General features: G+C 48.7%; 1 protein-coding gene across 2 annotated transcripts in view; it reads left to right on the top strand.

The window, feature by feature from the left end:
- The first annotated feature begins 15,089 nt into the window (after nt 1-15,089).
- Nucleotides 15,090-15,822, top strand: part of LOC120961086 (homeotic protein female sterile-like) — a 159,736-nt gene continuing 159,003 nt past the window's right edge. The window contains exon 1 of one of the 2 annotated variants that reach the window (XM_049605335.1): nt 15,090-15,328. The gene's annotated coding sequence lies outside the window, so the exon portion shown is untranslated. The remainder of the gene's footprint in view (nt 15,329-15,822) is intronic. The other variant, XM_049605334.1, reaches the window with a different exon arrangement.

Consider the following 15,822-nt stretch of genomic DNA (forward strand, 5'->3'; position numbering starts at 1 on the left):
CGGAGGACTCGCGTGTTTCGGGAAAAGCAAGCGACGAACCGGGGCCGGGGTGAAGAAGAAAAAAAAACAACGAAACAAACGGTTCGATCAGCACAGGGATACCGACCGACCGGCTTTCGAGACGGGCCCGGACCGGATGTGTTTATTTTTCTTCCCTTTTTGGGTAGTAGTTTGTCCTCTCTGCTACTCGCTCGGTCGCTCTTGTTCTATCTTTGTACAACGTCCTCGTCGAGGTGGAGGTGGAAAAAAAGCTTTCCAACAATCCCAAACCTACACGCCTTCGTACCCGCTGGTTACCATTGCCGGCATTGAGCGAGAAGGGATGCAGGGTGGGGTCGCTGCTCGTTAGAAAGGAAATTCTAGCGGTGTGCAGTTGCGAGGTCCGAAGTCCTTCAAATGAAACAAAATTGAACGCGAACGAACGTGCAGTAAAGAGACCAACACACACACACACACACACACACACACAAACAGACACGTCTTCATGTCGGCCATAGAACATGGTGTGTGTGTGTGATGGGAAAAGGGGTAGGCGGTGAAGGCTCTCGGAGCGTTTCGTTTACGGTGTGCGCCCATGCAAACTCGCATGCAGGATATTGATGAAGAATTTGTAATTAAAAATATGGCAAAACAGAGGCAAATCGACAGCTCGAGAATACATACACACACACATACAGCAGCACATACAGGAGCTCTGGCTGGCCCGGGAATCTTTCCGAAACTGCGAGAGCAAGGCGGACAGCAGCGGGAAGCGGGTGTCCAGAGATGTCCCGGAAATTTCCCTACAAGATCTCGCTCCCCGGAGCACAGTCCACGCTTTGTCCTTCCCCTCCCACCACCGACAGCTTCAATTAAACCCGGAGAAGCATTTGCAATCGATCGAACTCGCCGGATCCAGCGCATCCAACGGACAGGCCAGGCCGAACCGGGCTGCTACACCACCTTGGCAACTTGGTGAGCCACGTGTGCACATACGCGCATCCAGGCCCTCGTTGGTTTCGCCTTTTTGTTTGTTTCCTTTGGCTCTTCGCTTTGGTTTGCATTCCTGTCATCGGCGAAAGTGGACTCTGCTCGACTTCCTGTGCTCGGGACCATACGGTGATCGAATAGAAGGTGCAACCTCCCACACACTGGAATACAAACGAGCACCCGGAATATCCCGGATGCGAGATGACGTTTGGAATTACTTGTCAGAAATAGTGTCCTGCCCCACCATGCCTGCTTGCTCATTCCCCCCCCTCCTCCCCCTTCCCCCTTCCTTCGAATTGCAGACGGTTTAATCGAATTCTGAATCGACTTCGTCCCATCCCACCAACCAAGTGAAGGTTTTTTTTGTGTGTGTGCGCTAGGCATTCTCTTACCGGTTTGCCAGGAATTTTAGGGATAATCGCACGGTCCGAGTGTCCGAATCCAATTCGAATTGAAAGTGGATCTGGGCCTGGAGGGAATCGGAACCTCGGGACGGGCTCTTTTGGCAGTGGAAATGTCCACTTTTCTTTGATAACACCGGCACATCAAAGAGGTAAAAGGCTGGCATCTCTTGGTGTGTTTCTCCGTATGTATGGCACCTCAATAGCGGAAGCCAAAGCAAGGACTTTGGAATTGGATTAGCTTTTCGAGGGCGAGCTGCTTGCAAATGCATGTCTGCGCTGGTGAATTGTGTTTTGTGTCGAAATTGTTTACTCATCTTGAAGTGCATTGATTGAGCGCTCGTCTGCATGGGAAGGATGCGAGCTTTCATCAGGATCTTTTCACTAATCAAGCTCAGAGCACTGGCTAGAAGTTCGATCAGGTGGAAATTCTGAGAAAATATCAATACGTAACCAACCAACCCGACCCATTCCTAGAAAAAAAAACAAAACAAAACAAAAACAAAACTGCTCAGATATGCTTGCATGTACTGCGAAGCTCATTCTCCAGCCGTCTTATGTATCTGTCAACCAACGGGAACGCCGTGACCACCATTGGTCCACCTGCACATTGCAGCGCTGGCCCAAAACAATGCCTCACCATCCATGCACCGACCATCAACAACAAAAACGTACAATTCTCGAAAGAATGCGTCCACTCGGATGACCGTCACAAAAAAGGGCATATGCACATACACACACACACACATGTGATGGTGGACGAGTGATAATTTATTCGCAACGCAGAACCTACCAATAGCGATCGAGCTGCAGGACCAAAACCCGAGCCGCGACCAGACGGCATCCCTGCATTCGCACATGCACCCAGAGATTTCCAGATTGGCCGAACGCGCCACGGCCAGCACACACACCTTCGATTGCACTTTTTTCCACAACGCAGCGTGCCATTTTTGCGTGTCCTTTAGATGCTCCTGTGTGTGTATGTGTTGCGTTTTTTTCTTCTTCTTGTTTCATTTGTTTGTGAAGTGAGTGAGCGACCGTTCTTTCGTTTTTTTTATGCTTTTTTGTTTGCTGCCACTGTTGTTCTTCCTTACCTTTGCAGTTTCGGGCGGTATGTGCATGCATGCACATACCGGAAGCTGTATTGCCCGGCCCGGCGTGCCACAGTGCGCTTGTGTGTGCTTGGGACGATGACCGAGCCACAGGCCGGCGGTGTGAGGCACGGTTTTGTTACCCGCTCGCTGCTTGGGCCATCGTCGGCCCGAACCAATCTTGCCGATCCGCCAATCAAGTCGAGCCCTGGGTGGTGGAAGGAGTGGTTTTGCTCGCGAGCCCGTCAGTGCGCCTGCATGTGTGCACCGGATATTGCCTCCCGACCGGTCGGCACGAATCGAACATCTCTCCCCCTCCCCCCTTTACACCCGCCCTCCCGAAAGGTTACCCAAACGCAGAAGCACTGCACAGCACTGCAGCAGCAGCAGCAGCAGCAAAATTCTGGGAAATTCCGTGAGGAGAAGGGACACACGTGGGTGTTAAAAACAAACACCCACACACATACACATGTATGCGGAAAACCGGGCATTACGTACGGTGCATCCAGTAAAGGGCGAAAAGGGAGAGGAAGCAGCAGCAGAGTGCCCGATGGATTTGGCATTGCTGTTGACGTCGATGTCCCGGGATGCTATTGATGTCCTCTGCGCTGCTCTGATGCTGCTACGGTCGTCCTGTTCAAAGAGGATTGGATCCGTCCGGGCCGGACAAATGCTACCAGGCATGTACACACACACACACACACATGCACATGGGATGGTGCATGTACCCTTTTACTCGCTGATGGACACCGCTCGGATGGCATGAAAAGTTGCAAAAAAAAACCCCTGAAACGCAGCAAGCCCATTCCCCGGGAGTTCCGGGAACGGTCATGGACGGGGTCCGGTCCGGCTTTTGGCGTTCCGCGTTCTAGCGAGCGACCGAACAACCATGTACCGTCGAGCCCGGGAGCAATCGAGCAGGAGAAACGGCGCGAGCGAAACAAGCAAACAAACAAAAAAAAAATCGCACCACAAACACACGGACCATCCTGCACGGTTGTCCACGGTTGTATCACAATGGGTGCACGTGACCGTAATCGGTGGCCAGGATATGGACGCTTTTGGAGCAGGGAGTTTTATTTCACTTTGGTGCGCTTTGTTTCCAAATCTTTGGAGTTTGGAGCATCAGCTCGTATTTTCCTGCTAGCAAGAAGGGCAGGTATTTCCTAATAATTAGAAACACGTACTTGGCTGCGGATTCGTAGCATTTGCCCCAAACGAAAATAGATACGAATCAGAAATACATAGCAAGAATACGTAATGAATCAATGGAAAACATCGAATCTCAAAGGAAGCTAGAATCATCAATCTATTTGTCTAAAGTTCAGTTCTCAGAAATGTGAGCGATTCCTCGAAAATGTATCTTGAACTCTCAACTACTTATTTATTTCCAGAATTACAAATAGAGAGGATATTGATTACAGGAATTTGCAGGATTTAATCTTCATTACAGCAACTCTAAAATCTGAATCTAAAAATCATACTCAAATAGGACTGGGCTCATGGGCTTTTTAAACCCTCTATGAGTTTTCGGCAAATCGTAGAACCTTTAATCGTTGAAATGCTTGCATCATTGAAAATTCCACATCCGAGATCTTTGGAAGATACATCGTTCAAAAATCCTAGTCATCTCCTAAATTCCGATTGGGATTGTTTGTGTATTATCAAGAACTCTTCCAAAGTTATGAATCCCAATTAGATTCTCGCAACTTACTTAAAACCATGAGATTAGCTAAAAGCGCCCTTTGGTGATCAATTTTTATCTGTCCAATCTATCTGTCAAGCTTCATGTTTAACGGCAGTATTTAGTGGTAAATTCCGGCCTGAAGAATTTACCGTACGCACCTTGAATTTCGTGAGACTGCCCCTCCGCATCCTCATCCTAGCACGAATCCTAGGAAGTGTGTGCCTTCTGATGGACCTGCAATTGCAGATTGGTGGCGCGCCTTTTGCCGCGCTCTATGTCTACACTTTTCTGCTACAGCTCCAGCGCCAGCATTATAACCTCGGAGGACGGTTAACGGTCGTCGCTTTAGAGCGCACCCTTAAGATTGGTACCAGCTTTTTATGGCGCACTGTATTGCTCTGTTACGTCCCAACTCCCTCTATCCCGATTTATTGCGGCGCGTCCTGATACCACGTAACCGAACGCAACAGTTTTACGGGTTTTGCCGTGTGAGGCGGGAGGTAGAATGCGCTTTTTACAACAATCATTTGTGCTAATAAGGAAGTGTGACCTCGCGCAGCCCGAAGGATGAAAGTGAATGCAATCGCTGGGTTAAATTGCGCTCCAGCAACTCTTGTTTATTTTATGGTGTTTTCTTTTTTGTTTTCTTTTACAAAGTGTGCATTGCTTTCCTTCCTGTCATACGCGTGTAGCGTACACGCTGCCTAATTGCTGTGCAATATTTCACGGTCCTAACTGCGCTGGTGTCCGGGGCTTATGGGGCCTGGCTCAGCGCACGAGAGGGCAGAAAGGCAGCCATCGGCCCCGTTCCGTAACCTATTAAATGATTAATTTGTTATGAAGTTTAAATGTTATGATTTTATGGCTTGATGAAGGCTAATATATATATAAATATACATAGCGATCTGACACGCTAAATGAGCTTGTCGCTTAACCGCGCGCTTTCTGCCAAGATTCGATGTGGTTGCGCGTTTTAAACTCGAGTGAATTCGGACAATATTGTTCCATTGTGGCAGCGAACCGCATAGTGCTTAGTTTTTTTTTTTTTTTGTTGGCTATCCATTTTTCAGGATTTCTTCCTGCCCTCCCCTTCCCCTCTGCTTCCCCTATAATGAAAAGGCCGAGAAGGGGGGCAACGAAATCCTTTGCCCAAAACCGTAGGAGGATTAGAAAATCAACGGACGATACCGATAGCATCGGACGGACGCAACGTCAACAACGGTGCGCTGTGCAGTGAAACAAAAACAAGGAAAAAGAAAGCACAGCACACACACACACACATATCAGCCGGCGAACAATCCGTACGAAAGCCCACTTACAGCGCACTGTCCAGCCCCCGTGGGGATGGAGAGGATGGAGTTTGTTGGAACATGTCGTTTATTTTCTTTACGTTACATTACGTGTGTGTATTTCCCTTACTCTGGTCTCTTTTTTTTTGCTTTTGCAACGCTGCAGCATCTTCTAACCGTTGAGCAACCATGTATGTGTGTGTGTGTGTGTATTTGCGCTAGAGACAGAAGAGTTTTCCAATTTACCTTCACAACCGCCCCACCTCACGCACGGTCGCCGATGAGCGGGAAAGCGGGAAAACCCCGGGGTTGATATTTTCCGCCCGCTATGTGGGAGTTTAATGGGGGTTGAGGGGATGCACGGATAGGAGCTCAAAATCAATCGAAATGCAGCGCCCGCTTGAACGGAGTTTTTTGTTTTGTGCGAGCGGTTCGGCCGACCGGTACGTCGCGAAGGATTTCGGTCTATCATGCAGCTGCATACAGTGCGGGACATAATTTTAGTAGCGCTGAAAGTATTGTTTTTAATAGTGAATATTATTTTAAACGAGTTTGTCTACGATGTACAAAAAGGAAATTATTTCGAATCCTTTTCAGAAGTTTTCACTTTCCTTTAGAACCGCAGAACCATAATCCCGTTATTCAAGCCAAAACCGCTTGCGTGCGAACATGACACCAACTCGCCTGCTCCCCATCAAAATCCGGTTCGATTGGTTAATTGTAGTAAGGAGCACGCGCAAAAATCTCGCAAAAAACGCAACACTTTTTGTGCAGTTTTATCTCTTTTTTAGTGCATACAAAAAGGTTTCCTTTTGACGTTTATCAATGTACTGACACATCATTACCCGAGTTGTGGGAAAGAAAAGATGATTACCGCTATACAAATATATCTAAAATTTCTACGCCATTTCCTACGCTTTCACAAGTACTGCGACATTGTTTGTCAAGCGGCAGCATCAGCTACTCGATCGGAACTGTATCGATTCCAGACCTGGACTAGTTTCTAGGTTTTAGGACTAGATGTAAGTTTCGTTCCGAACCTGTAATTTCAACGCTATTTCTTACGCTGCACATGTACTGCCAGAACTACGTTCAAGTTTCGTGACGAATTCAGAACGGGTACAGGTACAGTTCCAGGAAGGAAATAATATTTAGAGCTACTTCAGGCCCGGCATGGGTTCATGCTCAACAAGAGCTCGTGGCCAGGTTTTGTATCAATTCCTGGATCGGTATGCGTTCAATATCAGCTCCAAGACCGGTATGCGTTCATGATTATGGGTTCATGATCATTTGCAGGGCCGAAATGGGTTTATGCCCACTTCAAGGATTGGTACGAGTTCAGGACCAGTTCCAGGACTGGTATGGATTCATCCTTAGTAACAGGATCGGTACAGGTTCATAAACAGTTCATGGACCGGTATGAGCTCAAAATCAGTTCCTGCATCGGTATGGGCTTAAAAAAAGTTCTTGGACCGGTATGGGTTCATGATCAGTTCCAGGACTGGTATGGCTTCTGCACCAGTTCCAGGACCGGTATGGGTTCAGTATCAGTTCCAGGACCATTTTGAGCCCATGCCTAGTTCCAGGATCGGCATGGGTTCTTGACCAGTTCCAGGAACGATATGGGTTAATGATCAGTTCCAGTGCCAGTATGGGTTCATGATAGGTTCCAGGACCGGTATGCGTTCTATATCAATTCCAGGACTGGTATGGCTTCTGCATCAGTTCCAGGAGCGGCATGGGTTCATGACCAGTTCCAGGAACGACATGGGATCATGTCCAGTTCCGGGATCGGTATGAGTTCTGTAGCAGTGCCAGAACCTGCATAAGTCCAAAAACGTGCCAGGACCGGTATGGGTGCATGCCCAGTTCCAGGTCCAGTATGGGTTCATGATCAGTTCCTGGATCGGTACGGGTTCAAGAAATGTTCTTGGACCGGTATGGGTTCATTCCCAGTTTCAGGACTGGTATGAGTTTTGTACCAATTCCAGGATCGGTATATGTTCAATATCAGTTCCAGAACCGGTATGGGCATATGCCTAGTTCCAGGACAGGCATGGGTTCTTGACCAGCTCCAGGAACGATATGGGATCATGATCAGTTCCAGGACTGGTATGACTTCTGCACCAGTTCCAGGACCGGTATAGGTTCAGCATCAGTCCCAGGACCAATATGGGTCTATGCCCAGTTCCAGGAGCGTCATGGGTTCTTGACCAGTTCCAGGAACGATATGAGATCATGTCCAGTTCCTGGATCGGTATGAGTTCTGTAGCAGTGCCAGAACCTGCATAAGTCCAAAAACGTTCCAGGACCGGTATGGGTTCATGACCAGTTCCACGACTGGTGTGGGTTCATGATCCGTTGCAGGACCGGAATGGTTTCAAGCCCACTTCAAGGATAGGTATGAGTTCATGATCAGTTCCAGGATCGGCATGGATTCATCGTCAGTTCCAGAACCGGTATAGGTTATGTACCAGTTCTAAGATCGATATGGGTTCAGTTTCACTCCCTGTACCGATATAGATCCAATACCAGGTTCAGAACCGGCCTGAGGACATAATTAGTTCCTGAACCAGTATCGATAATGTACCGGTTTCAGGACCGGTATGGGTTTTGGTTCTAGATATCATAAGCAGCCGTCATTACTTCCTTATTTTAATTAGGTTGCGAAGCCAATAATTTCGGCGTATACTTCACAGCAAAGCAGATCTTTGAAATATCATTATAAAGCCCTGCTGCCTGTACCCAAATTAAGTAGTAAAAACAAAACCCATGCCCGTCCAAACAAACCTTTAGTGCGGCAAACGTTTTGTCATGCACTGTAAATGAGTGAAATTCGTTCCGTGCGGCTACCGAAATCATTCCCGGTGGCCAGTAAAAGCAAAAAAAACTGGAAAAAGATAGAAAAATAAGCAAAAAAAGGACAAGACCAAAGCGTATGTGAACGTGTGTGTATTTGTGTGTGTGTGTTGTATGTTTGGTTTTTTTTTTGTCTAATGCTGCTGCTTCACTAGCTCCTACATCCTTTCATGAGCGCTCTTTTTCTGTCGTCTTCCTTCACTTTGCTCCCGATTGCTCTCGATCACGAACCTCCTCCGCCACCCCCCCCCCCCCCCCTTCTTGCTGTACAATGTACTCGTTCTGGCAATGGTTGTAAGGTTGGCGCACAGCAAAAAGAAAGAAGAAGAAGAAGAAGACGAGCGCCCAGAGCTGCCCAAACTGCATTTCAGAAAACGAAGCATGCAACAAACAAGAAGCATTGGTGCTGGACCGTGTGTGTGTGTGTGTGTGTGTTCTAGTATGTACAAGGGTGGCTGTGGGTGGGTTGAGCTGGCGAAACGAGCACGTCCGATGGTGCCCCCGTGCCCGGTGCAATGTCACGGGAAGGGGATCGACGGGTCAGTTCGTTTGACGTGTTTTTCTTGCGCCTGCTTGCCTGTGTTTCCGTTTTTCGTCCCGGCTTTGGCCGTGCTGGGGCTTAATTCATTTCGTTTTATCTATGAAGACGGCCCAGTGTGTGTGTGTGTGTGAGCAGCTACACCAACAACAAGAAACACACGTACAGGGCGATATGCGCCGTGTTTGTGTGCTGCAATTGGATCGTTTGGCGCTTGGCCCGAGCACGGCCAGCACGCTGGGGCGGTTTTTGGGTTGGTCCTTTCGGGCATTCGGGTCGAGTAGGCGTTGTGCATTGCGAATGCACCGATTGCTGCGATCGGGTCCACACCCCCTCCCCCCCCCCCCCCAACCCCCCATCGCCGTTTGTGGCCGAGCTCATGCGTGTCCTTTTTCGGACGGAGCGGGTTAATCTCAGCACACGTGGTTGGTGCTTCCACTCGCAATGGGGGCCGTGTGTTCGTGTGGCGGTGGTTCTGTCCCACTCGTACCTGTGCTGGACCGAGCCGGGGGTGTTCTATTTTTTTTTTTTCCTGCCTTTTCGTATTGACACAGGTCTCGTTATCTACGCCAAACTGCCGTGATGCAACCGTGTGCTTCGGCCGTTTCAGCGCGGCCCAGCAAAACCGGGCTTGGTGGGACTTGTGGTGCACAGTTTTTAAGCATAATTTGCTTTACAGCAATATAAACCAGCTAACTAATAATAATAAAAAAACCACTCTAAATCAATCGCAATGCAAGCGACAATGGCAATAAAACGCATTGAAAAGTGTTAAGCGTAAAGCACAACACAACCCAAAAACGGCTTGTTAATTTGCTTGCTCGACCGCCATAATGTATAGCAGGGGTTCTCCAAACTGCGGCCCGCTAGGACTGGGTTAAGGTTAATTTAAACAGCTTTCTTTTCTAGCAGATTATTGTTTTACTTTTGAAAGATGAAAATCAAGATTCAATAAAAGAAAGCTTCAGAAATTTCATATATTTCAATAGTATTTTCTTATTAAAACGAGATTTGAACTTCCACTCATTCTAAAGGTACCGTCAAAATGGCCCTCAACAAGGTTGATTGTGAAGCAATGCGGCCCGCGAACTGAAAAGTTTGGAGACCCCTGATGTATAGTGCACTACAGCTCGCTGTCCTGTTGGGCCCGCTTTACTGCCCCGCGCTGCAATATAATATCAGCCCGTCCCCCTTAATCCACCTTAATTACGCCGCCGCACCGATTGGACGCGTGCAAACGTAACCGCATACTTAATATTTGACATTGACAGCTCCATAAAACGGAATTGCACCCCTTGCAGGTGCAGGTTGAGTGGGAGAGCGATGAAGAGAGAGAGAGAGGGAGAGAGAAACATGAAGATGGAGAAGATGTAGAGAAAAAAAAAACTATAAACCCCAATAAAACAAGCAAGCACGCATGATCAATTTTAATACCACTTGGCACATTTATTGCGTGGCATATTCCTTTTTTTTTTTTGAAGAAAAAAATAACATAAAGCCATAAAGCCATTAATAGAGAGCCATCAACACGGTGCATTGCTTGAAAGAGGGTGCATTGGATGAAAAAAAATTATAAAAATCAAAACTTTCTGTTCCATGGGTTTTTTTTTTAAATAATTTTCCCATACTTGCATGCTTAACCTTATTCTCCAATTTTCGCTGGTTCGCTCTTTATTTTTACATGTGTTTGTTTTTTTTTCTTTCTTACCAACTCTCTGCACTTACACTCACTTACATCCTTTTGCACCGTTCCTTACTCCCAGTCCTTCGCCCGCTAATCACGCGCAGCGAGTGCATTAGCAAAACTTACGGGCAGCGGCCCGGCTGACGCAACGGATGAAAAGCTCCTTCTGCAGTTTTGCTGCTGCCGCTGCTGGCTGCGCTACCAAATGCCAATGCTCATCCATCATTTCGAAGCGTGGCGAAGCGCACCCCTTGCCAGCCCAAGCACGGCGCGACACAACAAACGGAAGCACCGAGCGCAGCGGTGCGACACGCAAGGGGGGCAGCAGAAAGGGATCCAAATCCCAGGCTCCATCCTCCATCCTCCCTCCCGGTCCGGGTGGAAGGGAAAGCTAATCGGTGATCGTTCCGGGGTTGGTTGCAGGAGGGCATTTTTCTTTTACATTTTCCCCGCCCTGGAGGAGCTGGAAAACTAACGACTTGGAATGGGTTAAGGCGAAGTAGTCGGAAGGTGTGGATTGTGTGTGTGTGTGTGTGTGTGTGTGTGTGTGTGTGTGTGTGTGTGTGTGTGTGTGTGTGTGTGTGTGTGTGTGTGTGTGTGTGTGTGTGTCCGCTTAAGCTCAGGCCAAGGTTCATTTGTCAGCGTCAAAAAGTGACGCAAAGGAAAGGCCTGGCGGAGCAACAACAACAAAAACGCGCACACACACACAGACACACATTAATGGCGAGGGGGAGGGGCAGTGTTGGACAGGCATGAGGTGAGGTAGTGGGTGACGGGGGGGAAGCTGACGTACGATTTTAGTTCCGTCACCCGGTCGCTCGGCGCTATTGTTTTGCTGAGCCCGCCGTGGTGCCGTGACCAGGATCCGCCCTGATGGTGGAAGCTAAATTTTACCGCACAGCAGAGTTGACTGCAACCCAAAGTAGGGAGTGAAGGGAGGGGAGGAGGGGAGGAGTGCTTCACCCGCATTAGAGTTTTGTTGCATTTTTCCCTCCACCACCCGGCTTCTCCTCCTTCTCTTCTTCAAAAGGGAAAGAAAATGTGACAAATGAACGCGCCTGGTTTTTTTTTGCTTCTCCCGTGTGTTTTTTTTTTTGTTTTGCTTTTTCTCTCACTCTCGTCGTAGTTTTTGGGTACCGATCGTCGTGCGGGAGTGGGAGCGGCACACGGGATCAGTGGAAGCTGCCAAAATGCATAGCCATCCATCTTCCCGGACGGGCGCGCACACACCGACACAGACGGGAGAGCCCGAGGTTCGTTTTCCGGGGCCACTGCGATGGCCTTTAAAAGCCATCAATCCACATTCGACGATGAAAGGCGGGATGGGGCGGTGGTGGGTCCAGATGAAGGACGGTAAGTAAAGGAGGCAAGTGCACCAGGACACCCCGGGCCCGGTCCAGTGATGCAGCGCGACGCCGGGGCCGTTAGTCGACGAAAATCCTAAACAATCTCATCATCGTCGTCGTTGTCGTCGTCGGCAGTAGTAGCATCCTTTTTGTACAGAGGAAAAGCCCGAAAAAAAAAAGACAGAGGGAGGAGTATAGAGGCAGCGGTATACACACAAACTCTTACCCACACACACACACACACACACACACACACACACACACACACACCAAGTGAGAGCGTCATTGCGATGCATTAGCAGAATTCATCATCATCACATTCTTGGGAGGCAGTTTTAAAGTGAAGATGACGCATCGGGTGGGGAGATTCGAAATGCTGGGGACAGGGGTTGCATTTCCCTGGTACTGTAGTTGCCGCGTGTGTGTGTGTGTGTATGTATTTAGGGATTTTTTCATTCCTCCTCCTTTAGTTCATCCCGCTTGATTCATTTCACGTCCCTTCGGCTAAACGTCATTTATCAAAACTTCCGTGCTTCTTGTTACATTTTCCTGATTCCCGCGGCACACACACACACACACACCGCCGCTCGGTACGATCAAGCCAACATTTTGTGTTGCCATTCGTTGCTTACTTACGAGAGTTTTTCCCCGTAGCTGATAGTGGATGGCGATCCCGTGTATTACTTCACAGTGCACTTTTACTCCAACCACTCGGATTAGCCCCGGATCGAATGGAGCTTTTAAGGGTGTGCTGCCCAAATCTCGTAGAACACACACACTCACACATGTACACTTTGTAATTGGGTGGATGGAGCAACGTATGGACTGATGTTGGTTTTAATGTGAGGTACCGTAATGGCAACTGCTGAGTCGTCGATCTGCCACGGGCGCCTAGTCAGGCTGGTCAACAACATCAAGATCGGGACTGTTTCCATAACCGTTTTATGTAAATGTCTTAAAAGATGCTTATAGATACAGAAAAGTAGATGTCTGTAAGAATATTTCGAAGGTTCCTACAACATCTCAAGAAGTCGTAAGTCGTTTCAGAAGTCAAATGAACAACTAATTTCTTGCTATAATTGATAATTGATGTTGAATTCTTCGGTAGATCTTTACGTATATGCCCCGAACTATAAGCATACACATGGGAAGAAGTATCAGGAGCATCCAACATGTAGAATAACAGATAGTAGTTGGCTGAGTTATACCGCTAGAGCAAATCAACCAGGATTTTGATTTGGTAATTGAAGTTATTCTAATCAGTCAGATTTCTTAAAAAAAACTTTGAAAATGCCGTATAGCAATCAGGCCTGATGGACCGTACCCCCATACGTAGGACTGAATCATCTGCTTCCTCTTCGATTTGGCGTAACGTCCTACGCGGACATGCCGGCCTATTACAGGCTTTCGAGACTTAATGCATTACCACGCAGCCAGTTAGTCCTTGCAACGGGGGACGGTGACTAACCTGCTATCGGTAATTAATAAGAAACAGATAGCCAAGCCCACCAGTGGTACGAGGGAGATGAAGAAAGAAGAAGAAGAAGAAGAAGAAGAAGAAGAAGTGATCTCTAATACTTCCGGAGACCAAAAAACCAGCATTTGGAGAGGTTTGGTAATTAAAGTCATCCGAATTATCCAGAATTGTTTATAAACCTTGAAAGCGATATACAGAAATCATGCCTGTAGGAATACCCCGAAGCGTCCCCCAAATATCTGAGGAAGTCGTACAGTTCTTGGAGCACTTATCAGAAGACTCTGCACTTAACTTTTGACAGGAATTGTAAGACGTGGAGATAAGCATTTCAGAATCTCTGATGAGTTTGGACATTGGGGAAAATGACAGAAATTCCATTGAAAAAAAAAAAAACCCCAGAGCTTTTAGTACATAACGGACGGCACATAGAACCTTCCGCCGAAGATCCCCGCTTTCCCGCAAGCTTATCGGTTTCCTTCGATCGGAAAACATACACACACACACACACACACACAGCCCAGGACGTCCGACAGGATACCAAACCTCCCCCCCCTCCCCCCTTATCCCCCCCATTGCTCTCAAATCGCCTACAAAACAGCAACAGAAAAAAATAAAGCAAAAGCCCTCACTACCTCTAATTGGCGTCCGAAAGCGCGTTTCTCCAACCGGCACACAAACAGCACCCCCAAACAGAAACGCAAACCGTATGCTACGGTGGCCGTTTCCTTTTCGGTGTGCTTTTCCATTAGCGGGAGCTTTTTTCCGTGTGTGTGCGGATGAGACGGGAGGGGGAAAACACGGTGACAGTGAGCGCGAGCGAGCCGCTGGTTGGGCCGGTCTCCAAATCGAGCGAAAATTGGTCGACCGGCAGAGGGAATGGATGATCGTGAGCGGGGCAGCCCCAAAACTGACCAGCGTACCAGCGTGCGAGAACGAGCCAGCAACAGAGCGTGTGTGTGTGCGTGTGTGTGTGTGTGTGTTGAGTGCGTGCGGCCAGAGGTGGGGATTCGCGCAAACCCACAAACCACGGTCACTCAACGCGGTCGTTGCCGAACGGCAAAAGCTCGCCCAAAGGAGGGGAAAAAAAAGAGTGCCCGTTCGTGTGAGTTCCTCCTCCATCACGCTTGACGGTAAGAAGGAGCGAGAGAGAGAGTGAGAGAGGCAGCGTTTTCGCTATTTTACGGTTTCACTCAAACGCTCCTGCGCTCAAAGGTATCGTTTCTCTCTCTTACTTGCACTTTTTCTCTCTCTCTCTCTCTCTCTTTCTCTCACGCACACGATGCGGTGAGTGCGATCACACACCTCTCCCCCCTCCTCAGCAACAATTGTGCATTCCGTTCTGAGGGTTTGTTTGCGCGCGCGAAACCCTTTTCTCAACCCCCCTTCCCCCCTCCGCCTCCTTCCCCTTCCTTCCCTACCGTCATCATTGTGAGTGCAGGAGTGCATGTGTACGCGTGTTTTACGTGTGTTTTTTGCGTTAGTTTTTTTTGTTGCTGCTTGTTGTTTGTTGCTGCTGTTCGGCCGCTCAGCTCTCCCTCTGTCCCGCTCTGTCCGCCGTGTGTGTGTGTGTGTGTGTGTGTGTACTGTGGGGGTCACTCACTAGAGCCGTGCATGTGTGTGCGAGCGCGCGCGCTGCGTGTGCGGTGGCGGGCTCATGCTTTCCCCCTTCCCCCTCCCCCCCCCTCACGCTGCTCGCTCTGCCAACCTCTCACTCACTCGCTCTCGGTTTCGCTCGACGCTTTTGCTCGGTGCGCGCTGCGGTTGCGTCTCGCACACACACACGCACACACATACACACGGGCGAGCGCGCGCGCGAGGTTTTCGCACAGATCAGTGTAGTTCGGGCAGGCAACGCGCTAACGGAAAGAACAGTCACAATAGAAACGCCACCAGCAGCGGACGCAGCGCCACACACGCATTTTACTCCATTTCAGCAGTCTGGGGGCCGCTCGGGAAACACAGTTGCGAGCCAGCAGGCCAACAAACCGTACGTATTTCCATCCCGTCCAGCCCGTCGTCGACCGCCTCCACCCCGCTCCCCCATAACAAGCCGTCGTGCGTGCGTGCGTGCGTGTGATTGTTTGTGTGTGTGTGTGCGTGTGTGTCGCGGCACAAATGCGAAAAATTTGGTCACGCCGCAATAAAAAAACCGTTGCAACTTGTGTTTGAAAAAAGTAAAACAGCGAAAACATTCGCAGCCAAATGTTCGGTTTTTCTTCCAACACCATAAACACCCGCCACCCCGGGCCAGTGTGTGCAGTTGAAGCGTTTTTTTTGTTGGAGTGCAGTTTTGTAACAAAAAAAAATTAATCTATTTTGCTGTAATAATGCATCCCGTGACGCAATAATCGTAACACGCTGGTGCACCGGAAGTGCAATCACTAAACTGTTCGCTGCCATCTCTGACTGTGTGTGTGTGTGTGTTTGTGTGTTTGTCTTACAAAGGATAACATTTGCAGCGCATCAAAGCCTTCGACAGTT

This window comes from Anopheles coluzzii, chromosome X, assembly GCF_943734685.1.
Source record: "Anopheles coluzzii chromosome X, AcolN3, whole genome shotgun sequence".
NCBI lineage: Eukaryota > Metazoa > Arthropoda > Insecta > Diptera > Culicidae > Anopheles > Anopheles coluzzii.